The sequence below is a fragment of the Sarcophilus harrisii genome, chromosome 4 (assembly GCF_902635505.1).
Source record: "Sarcophilus harrisii chromosome 4, mSarHar1.11, whole genome shotgun sequence".
NCBI classification, from domain to species: domain Eukaryota; kingdom Metazoa; phylum Chordata; class Mammalia; order Dasyuromorphia; family Dasyuridae; genus Sarcophilus; species Sarcophilus harrisii.
The window spans coordinates 261,543,960-261,560,625 of NC_045429.1; positions in this window are offsets into that span (position 1 = coordinate 261,543,960).

Consider the following 16,666-nt stretch of genomic DNA (forward strand, 5'->3'; position numbering starts at 1 on the left):
AACACAACATTGTATTTTCACTTTTTTTGTTGTTTGCTTGTATTTTATTTTTTCTTCATATTTTTCCCTTTTTGATCTGATTTTTCTTTTGCAGTTTGATAAATGTGGAAATATATTCAAAAGAATTGCATGTTTAACCTATGTTGGATTATTTGCTGTCTAGGAGAGGAGGTAGGGAGAAGGAAGGGAGAAAAAAATTTGGAACACAAGGCTTTGCAAGGGCGAATGTTGAAAACCACCTATGTATATGTTTTGAAAATTAAAAGTTTTAATTATTTTTTAAAAAAGGTGGCCTGATAATATTCTTGATCTTTCTGGCTTTCTCAAATGCTTTCAAGACATCATTCTACTAGTCCTATCTTTTCAAACAGTGAAACAATACCATTGTTTCCACTACTGTCATTAATCTAGGATTGTTGGAAGTAAATATTATTTTCTCAACACTAACTATAGGACTTCAGGAGAATATAGCATCTTGAGTCTTAAAAAAGGAAACATTGAGTAAATTTTCTAAGTCTGTACTAATTGTGACACAAATGCCACTGAGCTGAATCACCAGGAGATATAAGCAGTGCTCATGAAGGTCTATATACCAGTAATTGAATATGATGAAGTCAGATTTCATTTGCAGTTTCACCAATTGAAGACTTTGCCCTTGCGTCATCTCTCCATGGTTTCCTTTGCTCATTTGATGTGTGGTCCTGAATCAAGTCTGTCTTTTATCAGCTTGGGGTCAGTATTGAAATGAAATGAAGTATTTTTATGACATCTAGTAGTTAATAAAAGAAGATTTGCCTAGCCATAGCAAAGAAAAGACATCCAAAAAGGATATTACAGCACTTAACTTGGATCAACCTAATCCTCTTTCTCCCTGTGTGGATGTTTATTTGCTCAATAGGGCTAACCATGAATGCCTGGTGCAGTATCTCATAGAACTTCCAAAATGTGTCTTTTGTTTGCTTTCTCATAAACCCTATGTTTCTCAGGAGACACAAACTAAACTTCCTCCAAAACAGGATAGCATCAAACACTTAAGTAGTCGTTTAACTCTGTGTTATTGCTCCCTATCCCCAGAACTCTGTGCATCCTCTCCACTACCTACCTCCAATCCCAGAGATTGTGTTGACTGTTAGAAGTATTTGTCCAAGCAACAATTTTTTTTTAATTTAATAGCCTTTTATTTACAGGTTATATGCATGGGTAACTTTACAGCATTAACAAGTGCCAAACCTCTTGTTCCAATTTTTCACCTCTTACCCCCCCACTCCCTCCCCTAGATGGCAGGATGACCAATAGATGTTAAATACATTAAAATATAAATTAGATACACAATAAGTATACATGACCAAAACGTTATTTCCAAACAACAATTTTCAATATCTACTGCTCAAATTTTACCTGTCAGCTCTCCTACATAGCTTTCTTCTAGATGATACTCATAGCTGAACCATGAAACCGTTTGGTTAAGAGTCTGACCAGAAAACAGGATCTAAATGTTTCTAAGGCATGATTATCACAGGTTTGGCAAGCCATGGCAAGCATCATAAAATAATGATGTTAAGATTCCTAGATTCTCCCATTAAATTATTTTTGTGCAGTCCTACAAAGCTGGCATCACTGGTTGCATCATTGGTATATATGTCAGGCTCATAGGTAGGGAAATTCCATAGGATCCCTGAAAAGATAAACTCATAAGGATGGAGTATGTCTCTTTTCTTAGCAATTCTCGTCATAAGTTCGTACACAATTATGTATCCAAGTATACAATAATACCAAGAAGCCTACCTTTTGATATAACCTGAATGGCCCGAGTTCCATTTTACTCTAAGGTTACATTTCAAATTCCATGAGATCCCAAATATGTGTGTGCATGTGTCTATGTACTTATATAACAATCTATGGTTTATAAAATTTCTTTGAAAATTTGTTTTTTATAACAACCATATGAAAGAGTTTATACAAATACTACTATTAGTTACTATTATGTCTATTGTCCTCAGAAAGAAGAAATACTTCTTTTCCATCAGAATCTAGGCTGTATTCCTGGTTGCATCAGTTTCTGAGAGATGAAGTGTCATTTTCTCCTTTCCCTCTTCCCAGTGTCATTTTGTTTATTGTCTTCCTCAATTGTAATGCAATAAACTCCACCATATTATTAAACTGAGTGAACTTGCATTACTCCAGCCAAGTTAAATAGATACCAAATGCATACCTACTTGATCCTTTGGCTCTTTGTTCAGTATCCCCCTAAATATTATCAAATAAACTATCTCCTCCTAAGCCAGAAGTATTCATTCAATTCAGTTCAAAATAACATTTCTAAATCTTTTTTTTTTCTAAAATAAGCTTAATAAACACTTGCAAATATGGATATATCCCCATACAAAAAAATAGGATTTCATATGAAAATATGAATATCAAAATATACACATTCAATTTTTAGGTTTATTTCAAATTCAATATCATAGTTTCAACATTCAATATTCTCAAGCATCTATTAGGTATCTATTATTACATGTAAGACAATATATTAGTCACTGAGGATACAAACACAGTTTTTAAAAATCATTCCTTGATCATACCAATTAAATTTTTCTTAGGAGAGACAATATTTACTTAAATCATAATTTAATATCTTGAGAAAGACTATACAAATTATCTAATCAAACCCATTATTTTACAGATAAGAATAATGAGGGACCAGAGTAGCCCATGTCCACAAAATAAAATGTAATGGTGGCAGATTTGAAAACTAGATTTTTAATAGCAAATTTCTCATCCTTTCCACTATAACAATTCTTTTTTAATAGAATCAAAGCATATAATCAATTAATCAAAACCATTTAATCAATTAATTAGTCAACAAATATTTCTTAAATACATTCTATATAATAATCATTGCATTAAACACAGGGGATTTAAATACAAAAATTGAAACTATCTCTACTCAAAATGAGTTCTATGTGATCTCTTTATCTTATTTTCCCAAGATCTTTATTCAACCCCCAAAGTAATTTTTTTAAGTGTATTCTTGATCATACCACTCTTACCTTTCTGCTCAGTAAATTTCTAACTCTCACTTTTTGCTTCCACCATTAAATATAATAATTTGTTTTGGGCATTTATGTTTCATGGCCTGATACCTTCCTACCTTTCCATTCTTCTGATACTTTTGTCTCTCCTTTCTCTCTATGACTCAACCATACTGACCTATTCATTGCTCTGCATGCAAAATATTCTATCCTACATCACTGTGTTTTGGTTTTGGTTATAATCCTGATTCAGCCTACATTGGCTCCTCACTGGAACCTCTTAGAAGCTTGATTTCCTAATACAGTTCAAATTCCACCTTTTACATTAAGCCTCGAGATGGGGTACAATGATGTTAATTCATTCCCTCCTCAAATTACCCTTAGTATCCTTTGTATGTGTTCTACATATACTAAGAATAATGCATAAGGGCATTGTACTTAAAATTTATGTGTATTCATCCTTCTAACTAGGTTATATAATGCATGTGCTGTGATAATCTTTATCTGTTGTGAACTCAACATTTAGAAACTTGGAGACCCAGTTCCTGGCCATGGATGACCAAGTGATGATGAAATGTGTTCTAGCTGGCTATGGAGCTAAAAGGACTCATAACTTCCTAGAAGATAATCAAGAAATGTGTGTTCATACAAAAGGTTCAAGCAGATGAATTTGTCTAGACAAGAAGAGCCTTTAGGTTTATCCAAGGTCTTAACAACAAACAGACTCCTAGAACTAAATAGCACACATAACTGCTGGATTATCATTTTACCATATCCATTCAACGAATGACCCAACAATCCAAACAGTACTACCCTTACAACAGGCAAATGGGCTCCTATGTTGGCCTAAGCCTGAAAGGGCCCTATATTTTGGAAGAAGGCAGCACCCATTTCTTAGAACCCCAATGACTCTGATTTGAAGTTACTCAGAGGCTTACCCAACTTGAAACAAGGAGATTATGACCAACTTCTAGTTTTAGAATTTAGAATTAGAATTACTATTGATCTTAGCTAGAACCAGGTGTTTCCAGTGCCTAATGTGTGTCTTAAAGACAAAGATCTTAGATACTCTGGCCTCCCTGAAACTGTGGATTTGAATCCTGGTGGGGGACAAGTGGCAATGTCATTTGTTGTCTTCTTTGTCATCCCTGATTTCCAATTTCTTTACTGAGCATCTTAGAAGATCCAGAGAAGTTTGCACCCAAACCATTTCCAGCTTAAATTTAGAATGGCAGAGAGGGACAGTAGATGGAGAGACATGCAGCTGTCTAAGCACACCATTGTAGGTTTAACTCTAAAGACATCATTGTCTTAGTCTGGGTTTGATGCTGGGACAAAATGAGACACTGGGACTCAAACAACTGAACATTTAACAAAGGAATGTTTATATTCCTAATATAATAAGGATATACAAGAATGATACGGAAAAAATTATTCTGGACATTTCTCTTTCTCCCCTCCCCAGTCCCCATCTCCATCTGAAAATACATCTGATTAGTCTGTCATCAGGATATAGTGATTTTCATGGTCTGAGGTACTACTTAAGTTTTCAGAAGTATTGACTATATCTATCTGAGATCTTCTATGCACCTCCCCAGACAAGGAAGCTGGAGCTAATTAAGTTGTATGGGATTAGGGAGCTATTTCAAGGAAGTCAGAGAACCAGTGTCAGAAAATTACTGGTCTAAATTACATGTTACCCCTTATTAATAAGATCCTAATGATCTAGAAAACTTTCTGTACTCCTGTCATGGATAATACTAAATCAGGAAAAAAGGGAGAAAGCAGGGAAAGAAAAAAATTAACAAAAGCAAAACAAAAATAGGGAGCAGAAATCCTAAGATTTTTCTCTCTCCTTCAAAAACACTGTCTCAGATTTTCACAGTATAATTGGCCCACATGATGACACATCATTGAAGTTCATGGTTTATGTCTTATATAAAATGGTGAAGATGAACCGTATAAACACCAGAAATATCAGTACTATGGCACAAATGATAACACCTCCAGTATTAGTCACAGATTTTTTTTTCTTGATGTAAAGTGATAAGGTTGAACAGAAATAGCTCTGGGAATATCAGAGCTTCTACCAAGATACTCCTGGTAAAGTCAATTATTTTTTATCCTGCATCAAGATCATCTGTAGAAAAGGGATTAAAACATCATAAGCTTTTTGCAAACAAACTATCTTGGGATCTAAGTTGATACCAAGGTTCTCTTGTACTACAACACATTCAGTATCCTCTGACCCACCTGCCCTCCCAACCCCCCTTAGTGCTCCAGAACCACATCAAAGGATTTTTTTTATTTTCTTTGTACATGGATATGTTCTTTTTATTCTCTTTATATACATAAGCTCAAAATTAATACAAAAGGTTATTGCTTTGTTATTATATTAAATTATACATTAAAAAAACCCAACACACATATACCTAAAATTCACAGCTTTACATAAAATCTTCTTTTGCTCTTTTGATGTTGAAGTGTTTATATTTGTTGGTAATTGAGTTTCTAATATTTTTTTAATTTTGAAAATAGTTTTTATTTTCAAAATATATGCAAAGATAGTTTTCAATATTCACTCTTGAAAAACTTTATATTATAATTTTTTTCTCCTTCCCTTCCCACACTTCCTCCCCTAAGTCAAGTAATCCAGTATAGGTCAAACATATGCAATTCTTCTAAACATATTTCCACATTTATCATGCTGCACAAGAAAAATCAGATCAAAAAGAAAAAAATAAATGAGGAAGCAAAAAGCAAGCAAACAGCAGAAAAAAGGTGAAAATACTATGATGTGTTCCACATTCAATCGTCATAGTCCTCTTTCTGGATGCAGATGGCTCTCTCCATCATAAGTCTATTGGAATTGGCCTGAATCACTTCATTTTTAAAAACAATAAATCCATAACAGGTGATCACTACATAATCTTATTATTAGTATGTACAATGTTCTCCTGCTTCTACTCTTAGCAAGTAAATCTCTCCAGGCCTTCACATGACACCTGCCATGCTGTACTTTGGGTGAATTTAGGACAGTTAGACCTCATACATTTATCTCCACCCATCCAGTGGACTTATCTGTATGCATCCTGGGTAACCATGTGTACAGTTCCATCAAGGCATTAGGACTGTCGCAAACTCCTCCTGCAACCATAAAATCCACATATCTTGTGATTTAATCAGATTCCATAAATATCTTTGCCTTGCTTTGTTGGGCTGCTAACTCCTGGTAAATTTCTAAAAAAAAAAAAAGTACAGCCCACTCTGAGTGCTTGATTCTCAGTTAATCTTAATAAATGTCTTTACTTTATTTGGAGACACCCTGAATACTACATTCTTTCTTTCTTTTTTTAATTAAAACTTTTACTTTCAAAACATATGCATGAATAATTTTCAACATTCACCCTTGCAAAGCCTTGTGTTCCAAAAATTTTTCTCTTCCCCTTCTCCCCACTCTCTCTCCTAAAAGGCAAGTAATCCAATATATATGTTAATTATGTGCAATTCTTCTATACATATTTACACAATTATGCTACACAAGAAAAAATCAGATCAAAAAATGAGAAAGAAAGCAGAAAGCAAGTTACCAACAATAACAAAGAAAGTGAAAATACTATGTTATGATACACACTCAGTCTCCATAGTCCTCTCTCTGGATGCAGATGGCTATTTTCATCACAAGAACATTGGAACTAGACTAAAGCACCTCGCTGATGAAAAGAAACTTATCCATCAAAACTGATCATCGTATAATCTTGTTGTTGCTATTGTACAATATTCTCCTGGTTCTACTCACTCATTAGTCCTGCATTCTTTTAAAGGTAACACTACAGATTATCTACTTGAACCCCAACATGATTACTTTGAATTATCATTCCCAAACTTGAAATTAGGAGTGAGGTGTGGGGAGTCTGGCTGGAGTTACCCAGTTAGTAGCATGAAAACTGGTAAGGAGAAATCCAGAAAGTATAATTTGGAATCCAGTTCTAGAAGGATCAATTGAGACAACCACCCATCTGACATACAATTCACAATCCACTAGGAGATAATCTAGTTACTGAGCCTCTCCCTTCTCTCCCTTAAAGTAGTGGACTATATATATATATATATATATATATATATATATATATATATATATATATAGTCCTTTTTAAAATGTGACTGGGCTTCTGCTATTGTCCTCCAATCAGGCACTATCTTTAGACTATCTATTCTGGCCACTAAACATTAGGGACACTGTACTTGTTAAGTCTCCTTGTAGGGCAAGATCATAGTTCTGACATTCAAGTCTTTTAGTCAATAGTAAATGTTATTTCTCTCTGAAACCTACACATCATTGGTACTTCCTCTCCAGGAAGTATTCTCACTTTCTGATTGGAGAGGGTAGAGGACAGACATAAGAATGCTTCTTCCAGATTCTTCTTCCTTTGACTTCACAAAACAAGGGACCCTGTTTCTGGTATTGCCTAGGGAAGAAGTTTCTGCAATTACTTCAATTCTTGGGAATATCTTAATAATAAATAATAGCAATGTTGTAACAAGAACAACAACATCATTGATATAGTCTTATTGTGGATCAGGAACTGTGCTAAGCACTTTACAATTAGTATCTCATTTGATTCTCACAACAACCCTATAGGGTAGGTACTATTATTATCCATATTTTGCAGAAAAGAAAACTGATGAACTTGTCTAGACTCAAACATCTAGTATCTAAGGCAGGATTTGAACTCAAATTTTTCTGATATTAGACCAGGTACTCTAACCACTGTGCCACCTAGATGCCCTAATAATGACCTTTTACCATTTGGGCCAAAGACCCTTTAAACTAAGTAGTAAAAGAAGGTTCAAATGGTTTTAGAAAAAAATATTCTCTTAGGATGTGCTGAAAATTAAGTGACAATTATTCTATCTAATGAAACAAAGTGTTAACTGAACTTTTATCTTACTCTGAATTTTATAGTTATGTTTTCATACTATTGTGAACATTCCTTGTTCAAAATTTGCATAAATTGAGATTGTACTTTCTCTAAACAAATTACTGTATGCTTAAAATGCAGAATAGAGAATTTTCTTCCACAATCATCACAACTCTAGGAGATAAGTGCTCATAGCATCATTTTACTAGAGGAATAAGCTGAAGCTGAAACAGAATATATCCCTGTCCATGTCTTCCCATAACTTTAACATGGAAGTTTCACTCAAAATAATAGTGTCCTTCATCTCTTTCTTGTGGCTTCTTGATCATACTAATAGAGCAAATAAGTTACTCAAGAGATGTCTTTTTTCTCTCACCACAAGAACATCCCATTTTCTTTTTGGGTCACTCATTTACTCCTGTGTTCCTTCATAATCCCCCCATATTGCATCCTATTTACAGCTACCAAGAGTTTCAGCATTACCATCTAAGTAAGACTCATTTTTAATTCTTCAGAGTTTGGATTATTTCACAAGTCTCATCCAAATAATAAGCCATTTTCAATTCAATAATTTAAAAATTAGGCCTTTGTTTATGAAAGAAATTTAAGATCATTAAAAGCACCTTGGAATTTCTCAAAGGCAATTCAACGCAACTATTTATGTGCCAAGCTCACTATCTATTTTTGTATATATGCAAAATGTGTATGCTAATTAATTCCAACTAAATTAATAGATGATGAATAAAATAATTTGTTAATTACCTGCTCTATGTCAGGCGCTCTGGGAATACAAAATAAGCAAGCAAAATGGTTTCAGTCCTTAAGGAGCTTATCTTCTAATGGGAAAAAACAACATGTAAGACAACATAAATATCCATAAATAGGAGCACCTAGAAGAGACCAGCTTAGACAAGAAGGAAAAACAAAACAAGAAGATTCTATTTTCCACACTGTTACAGAAGAGATGTGGTAGATCCAGCAGAGAATCAAATAGGGATTCCTTATAGATAGAGTAGTAGGCATTTTAAATGTTATTATTTTCATTTTATAGATGAATAAACATACAGAGGCTAAGTAAATCCCAGTAAACTTCAGAAGTAGGATCTGAATTTGACTCTTAAGGCTTTCAAACCCAATACTTTATCCACTCCACTCTATTACTATTATGAATGAAATAGAATAGTGTACCAGTAGTTGGAGTGGGATTAGAACTGAAGCAGAATACTAATCACCTGTCTTTATTTAGATTCAACATATTTAGTCAATTGTACTTTTTCTATGCTTTTCTGTTGCAAGTAGGGTTTAATTTAGTGCCTTTTCAGCATTAGCCAATTGCATACAGAAATGTAATGTAATTGAGAAATTGAAAATATTATTTATTCACTGTGACTTATATATTGCATAAATGAACTCATGAGTAATTTCTTTAGAAATCGTTATTCTTACATAAATACTATTTAATCATCTTTAACTGTACTTCTCAAATGCTCTATAAATCAAGGATTTTTTAGTCTTTATAGCTTACTTCAGGAAGGAAGAAGGATTATTTTTGTAGCCACAAGAAATCTCAAATAAACTCTGTACAGACATTTTAAAAAGGAGGTATTAATAAGCACAAAGAAATTAGATTTTGGCGTAGAGATTGTTAAATTTATGTCCCGGGAAAAAACAAGATTTTAAAAAATAGGGATTCCTTTGAAGATTTCATTTAAGATAAAACTTTTGGGAAATAAGCATTATCTCCATTTGCATTAGATCTTTTCCTTGCTCAAAGTGAGTGGGAAATTACTTTAGAAATAGTTATGAGAATTGTGGAATACTTCTTCTGTTTTGTTTGTCAGTAGATTGCAAAGAATTCAAAATAATAATAACAAACTATACAGGATTTGAATAGAAGATTGTGGTCTTGAATCTCAGTACTACAATTTATTTGAGTAGATCACTCATCTCCTTACATCTTAGTTTCCTCCTTTGTAAAATAAGCTACTTGGATTAGATGACCTATAAAAGTGCTTTCCATTCCTTACTTATATGAGCGTTAAAAACAAACAAAACCCTCTATATTCTTTTTTTTTCTTCCATAACAGCAAGATAAGTAGTTGATTATTTAAAGAATCAACAAAATAACTGCTATAATTAATTTTCTTCCTGCCTGCTTTCTCAGTTCACTCACTTTGACAGTTGTCTTGACCCTAAGCATGATCATTCTGCCCTTTCAGACAACCAACTCCATAATGTCCTTCCTTGTTCATACCAGGAACCATACCCTGGAGAAAATTACAACTTAGGGCCTTGTTCTCTTATTTTTGATTTCCTCTCCTGGAATACAATTTCAGAAAAGACCTGGTCATGTTGCAATTTACTTCATCTTCCCTGACCACCTCTTCAACATCATCCTCATTAACAGATTTCCCACAATATCCATGTTATTTTCCCCCTGCCCTTCACTGACCATTATTCCTCAATTAGAGAATAGTTGGAAGCAGTATTAATAATCAAATAATTGTTGTTATTGCCAAATAGAGAATTTTGATCTCATCCCCTATGGAGCTACTTATCATCCCTATAATTTTCAAAGTGCAACTTGGATTTATTCTCTCACATTTGCTGTTTCTCCCATTAGGCTACAAATTCCTTAAAAGTAGTGATAATCTTTGTTTATGTTTTTGTATCTCTAGAACTTAGCTTATTTCTTATATTTTTCTTAACACTTAAATGATGAGGCATCATTTAAGACCTAAGACACAACAGATAAGGATTGGGTATGAAGTAAGGAGTACCTAAATTCAAATCTGATATCAGATATTTAGTAACTTAACCTCTGTTTGATTCAGTTTCCTCAAATATAAAATGAGGAGAATAATGTTTTTCCAAGCACAATTCCTTCTCTTAAGCTATCTTTCTTGTAATTTGTATGCCCCCACTTCCAGTTCACTTCTATTTTCAGGTTCAGGGAAATATATTTTTATACACAACTGTATGTGTGTATTCTTCCTTCTGCTGAGACTACAGTGAGTACCATCCTGTTGCCATTTTACAATCACAACAATACTGTTTTTTTTTCTCTTTTAAAGATGCTTGAGCCAAAATAGAAAATAGTTTTTTCCTTATTTTTACTAATATTTTTATGTCTTGTAGCTATTCCTAAGATTCTTCTAACAAACAAACAAACAAACAAAAAACATATGGCATTATCCTCTGTCTAAAAGTATTTTTTCTCAATTACAGTGAGGAACATTAGCTTATTATACAAATGAATTATGTAACTAAGTTTTGTGTTCTTAGGATTGCATTAGACTGAGAAGGGGTATTGATGTGCTTAAAGTGGCAAATCAAAAATTTTGCCTATGAGTCTCTTTATGTTACTTTTCTTTTCTGAATTTTCTGAATCTTTTCTGAACTATAATATTCAGAGATTCTCTGGTTCTACTTTTCATAGCAGTCATGAAAATAAACACTGTTCTTTATACTCAATAAATCAAATCAAGGAATAACTAAATACTATCTTCAAAGGAAACCCTATTTTTCAAAACCTTGTTTGAGGAGAACAGGGACAGAGAAACACAGCTAACAGTGGGGAATATACCTGGGATGCCACCTATATATAGCGATCAGTATAAATATTTGACAGGTTTTACATGGTCCTCACTGTTTTACCCTTGTCAGACTAGTCCAACACTTCTGTGAATTGCATTATGGTAGAAATGATGCAGATGTGGTCCCTTTAAGATTCCTGATTCCCAAACTCCTCTCCACCCCAGTTAATGTAAATTACCTTTTGATTCACAAATACTGGTCCCTTTAGATTCCAATAGAACATCCGGACCTGGAGAACATGGGACAACTGACTGGGAAAGACTGACCGGGACAAACCTCCCTTAGATGCCCTGCTGCCATCCCCAAACCCCACATCACCTCCTGGCATGGACCCCAAATCTCTACGACCCTTGCCAGCTCAAAGCAGTTAAAAGGAGATCGGTGCCCCTTTTCCCACATGCATTTGGAGGTGCCTGCTTGAGGGGGGAATGAAGAGGGGACCCCCCTGAACTTGGAAAATCCTGGTAGGAGAAAATCTTCAATTCTGTCTCAATAAGAGACTTTGCCCCATGTCTTTTTTCCTTAAATGAATTTAAGTTTCAACTGCTTGAGGGGGAATAATGTGGATATGGTCCCTTTAAGATTCCTATCTTTCTGATTCCCAACCCCTCCTAGTTAATGTAATTACCTTTTGATTCACAAATCCTGGTCCCTTTGAATTCCAATAGAAGATCTGGGCCTGTCCCAGCCCTCATCTGGATCTGAGCCAACTAGGGGCAACCCAAAGGCCCCTCTAGCTAAATCTCCCATTATAAAAGGGCCACGCTGGGACCCCCTCTTTGCAGAGGTCCCAAACATGGCAGCTTTACACCTGGCATGTCAAGACTTTCTGTCCACTGGACCCTCTGTCTGGTGCCCTTCTTATCTCTACCTTGGCCTATTCTTTAACCTTGCTTCCAAACCCAATAATAAACCTCTTATCAATCTAGCTTTTCCAGCTGATAAATACTTTTATTGGGGACTAGAGCAAAGGATGTGGAAGTGGATGACACATAAGGCTTTAAGGATTTACAACAATTCTAGTTTAGTAATCAAGAATTTCCTACCATTCTTTTACTCCAGGGTATTGTTATATGTGGCTCTTGTTATACTTCCATGAAGGGAAATTAATCAAGATTTTATGGGAAGTATCTATACTTTGTATAGGGTCTTTTGTTATCCAGGGCCAGCACTATTTGGGAACCAGTAGCCAGAGCAAGAATACATTGAAGAGTAGAGTTCAGCAGTGATGCACTTTTTATAGATTTTCTCCTAGAGTGATATCAGCGATCTTTATGATTGAAGTCAACTGTATATAGGAAATATTCTCTTCAAAACTGTTATACTAAAATTTTCATTTCACATTGATGAGAACCTCTTTTCCTTTGCCTCCTAGGATCTTTTTCTCTTGATTTTATCCCATCTTTCATTTGGAGAAAAGAACAAGGTGGCATACCTTTAATAAGCACACTTTCTCCAGAGATATGGAAAGGCAAGATTTGGTATTAAACGTTTCTTTTGTAATTACTTTAAAAATTCCTTTGTATCTTGGCTTGTCAGGAAAGTACCCATTTCTGGAAAAGCTTTCTTTGCTTTTGGGGTTAATCTTCATATAGATACAGTTAAAGTCTGTCAGCATTGTAGACACTCTACAAGAATCATTTGGCTACTAAATAAACCTCGGATGGCTTAATTTCATAAGTAAATCCTTTATTCCTTTGTGAATATCTTTTTTTTTTTTTTGTGAGGCAATTAGGATTAAGTAACTTGCCCAGGATCACAGAGGTAAGAAAATATTAAGTGTCTGAAGCTATATTTGAACTCAAATTTTTCCAACTCCAGGGATGGTGCTCTGTTAAATCCTTTATTCTACAAGCACCTTGTTTAGGAAAGTTACAAAGGAGTCCATAATGACAAAGTAGGAAGTAAGCACTGGAAATGATTCTCCTTCCTGGAGAGAAGCAACTTGTATTATGACTGATATATTCTTTCTATATTTTGTTCTTAAAAAAGAGTTCTCATAACCTAACACTTGAATGTTCTTGATTATGGTGATGATTATAGGTGATAGGCTCCTAACTCACATGAAGTACCATGATCATTTTTTTCATTATAAACTAATACCCAAGGTATGGATTCATTGAATAGAAACACTGAACTAACTTAGAGCAGTTTCAGTTGCTTGTCTGAATACACCTACTTTAACTGTTCAGTTGTTAAATAAGTTGTTCTTCAAAATATGGAAATAAAAATTGACTGCTTGTGAATGCTTATGGTATATTATCAAATATGTTGCACAGGTTGTTGCTCTAGGAAATTGGACATGAATATTTTATTTTAAAATATGCTGGATATCCATTAACACTTGATTTTAGAATTTTTTAATGGACTTTTCAGGATATAATTTGGCTTTGGCCATACCCAGAAGTAGCAGAGTAATGTGGGAGAGGAGACTAATTTTTTTTTTAGTTAATCAGCATACATTATTAAATTTATTTATTGTTTTCCCCAGATATATTCAAAACAATTTTTTACATTTTTTTAAGATTTTTGAGTTCTAGGTTTTCTCTCCCTTATCCCCACCCACAATTAAGAAACTATATAGAAGTTATGCAAAACATTTCCATAAAAGTCAAGTTGTGAAAGAAAATATAGATCTTCCACCCTAATGAAAATAAAAACCTTCAAGAAAAATAAAGTTAAAAATAAAGAGAGATTAGAGAGAGTAATAGAGAATGCTTTGATTTATATTCAGGTTTGATCAGTTCTTTCTCTGTGTGGATAGGACTTTTCATCATATGTTTTTCAGAGTAATATCATAATTCCTTCAGAGTAGAGGTGGGAGGAAAAATTGTGATAATTCTCCTGAGCAAACTTAGTATATCTTTCTATGTGGCAATGTAGACTTTTCTATTCAAACATAATCATGCTAGTCCTCATGTAAATCAAAATCATAGCAACCAATTCCTCTGGTAGAAAGGAATTTGATCCAATTGAATTTGTGAAAACTATTTTAAAGAACCTCTCAAACTGTGGTTCATGAGGATCAGCACTGGGTTCAAAAGAAGAAAGGGTAGTGTATACTTGACACATTGTTCTTTCTGGATTTCTAATATTTAGGTTACCTACAGACAAGCAATCTTGTGAAATGGGCAGAAAGAACTTGTGGTTCCATTGACAGAAAACTGTAAGATGTTAAAACTCTTCTAAGACATCTAAAGCATCTCTGAAACTTATAGCCCAAAAGAGTTGTCAAAATCAATCAACAAACACTTATCAAGAGCCTACTATGTACCCTACATTGTGCTAAGGTCTAGGGACACACAAAAAAAGAAATAAAAGATAGTTCCTGTCCTTAAAGACCTTATAATTTAATGGAGGACACAATATGTAAACAAATAGATAACAAGCAAGCTATATACAGGAAGGAAATAATTTTAAGAGGGAAAGCATTGGAATTAAGAGTATTAGGTAAGGCTTCCTGTAGAAGGTGAAATTTTGAGAGTGGCTTAAAGAAAACCAGAGAGGTCAGTAGCCAGAGTAGAGGAGAGAGAACATTCCAAGCATAAGAGACAGTCAGAGCAAATGCCAAAAGCTGAGAAATGGAGTGGATTATTCAAGAATAGCCAGAAGGCCAATGTCACTGGATCAAAGAGTATGTGTTGTAAATTTAAGTGTAAGAAGACTGGAAAGATAGAAGAGGAATATATTATAAAAAGCTTTGAATACCAAACAAAATATTTTATATTTACTTCTGGAGGCAACAGGAAGCCACTAGAGTTTATTGAGCAGGGAGGTGATGATATGATTGAATTTGCTTTTAAATTTTAACCAAGTACTGAATTTCAAACTAGCATCAATAAAATAAGAATGAAAATAATGCAATATTTCAAAGAGTAGGCAACAATCTCAGATTACCAAAAGTTTTCATGTATTTCAGAGAAGTATGGCTTGATGTAAAGATCACTAAATTTCAATTCAGAAGGCATAGATTTGATCCCCAACTCCCATAAGGGCAAGTTGTTTATTGCTGAAGAAGTCCTATCTTTCCAAAACTCTGTTTCATATATATTTTTTTTAATTTAGGCATATTAGTTCTATATATCTTATAGATATGAAGAAAGGCCTTGATAAAACCTGAAAAAAAATTTAAAATGTAAGATATATTATCTTACATTTTTCCCATGTAAAAAAGGGAATTTTTATATTCCCTTACAAAGGGAATTTTCCCTCCCACCTCTACTCTGAAGGAATTATGATATTACTCTGAAAAACATATGATGAAAAGTCCTATCCACGCAGAGAAAGAACTGATCAAACTGAATATAAATCAAATACATTCCATCATATTGCTTCAGAGTCTAAAGCTATCTAGGCCTTTTAAATCATCTACCTAGGCTTAGCATCAATGACCAAAAGTTTGTTCATTTCTTCTAAATCAATTCTAGCACATTAGAAAATAGAAAAAGGATAACAAATAAAGAACAATTAAAAAAAAAAACTTCCTGGGCAACAAATATATGCCATAATTAGATTTTGTAGTTTCAATTCCAAATTTATATACATAAAAATCAAACTAAAATGTAAAATGTATTAGGGAAAACCCAATAAAAGGAAGTTTTTTATGCTTCTCTGTTGATCTATCATCCAATATAGATTCTAAAAAAAACAGTGTGTCTTAGGTCAAAAAGATTTGGTACAAGTCTTACCTTTGACATACACTGGCTATGTGACTCTAGGCAAGCCATTTAACCTCTCAATATTCTGACATTTGGTAGTTTCCTATTTTAACTAATTATTCTTGCAAAATAGATGCTGAAGTCTGTTATTTCTAGCTGCTGAAGAAATGCAAGTGCTGTTAGTACTCTCTAAATTTGGCTTTCTGGGATAAAAGCCCTAATTTTTCTACCCTAGTTAACGTTATGGTGACTATGATGTCACTGGTCAATTTTTTTTGAGAGATATATGTGTTTGTCAGTGAAAAAAAGAGAACAAGAGAGGAATGAAGGAAGGGAAAGGAGAGAGATAGACAGAGGAAGTGAGCAAAAGGAGGGAGAAGACAGAGATATAAACATAGCATATCTTGTTGGGGGATCATGATTAAGATGTTACATGAAATTACAAAATATCAGAAGT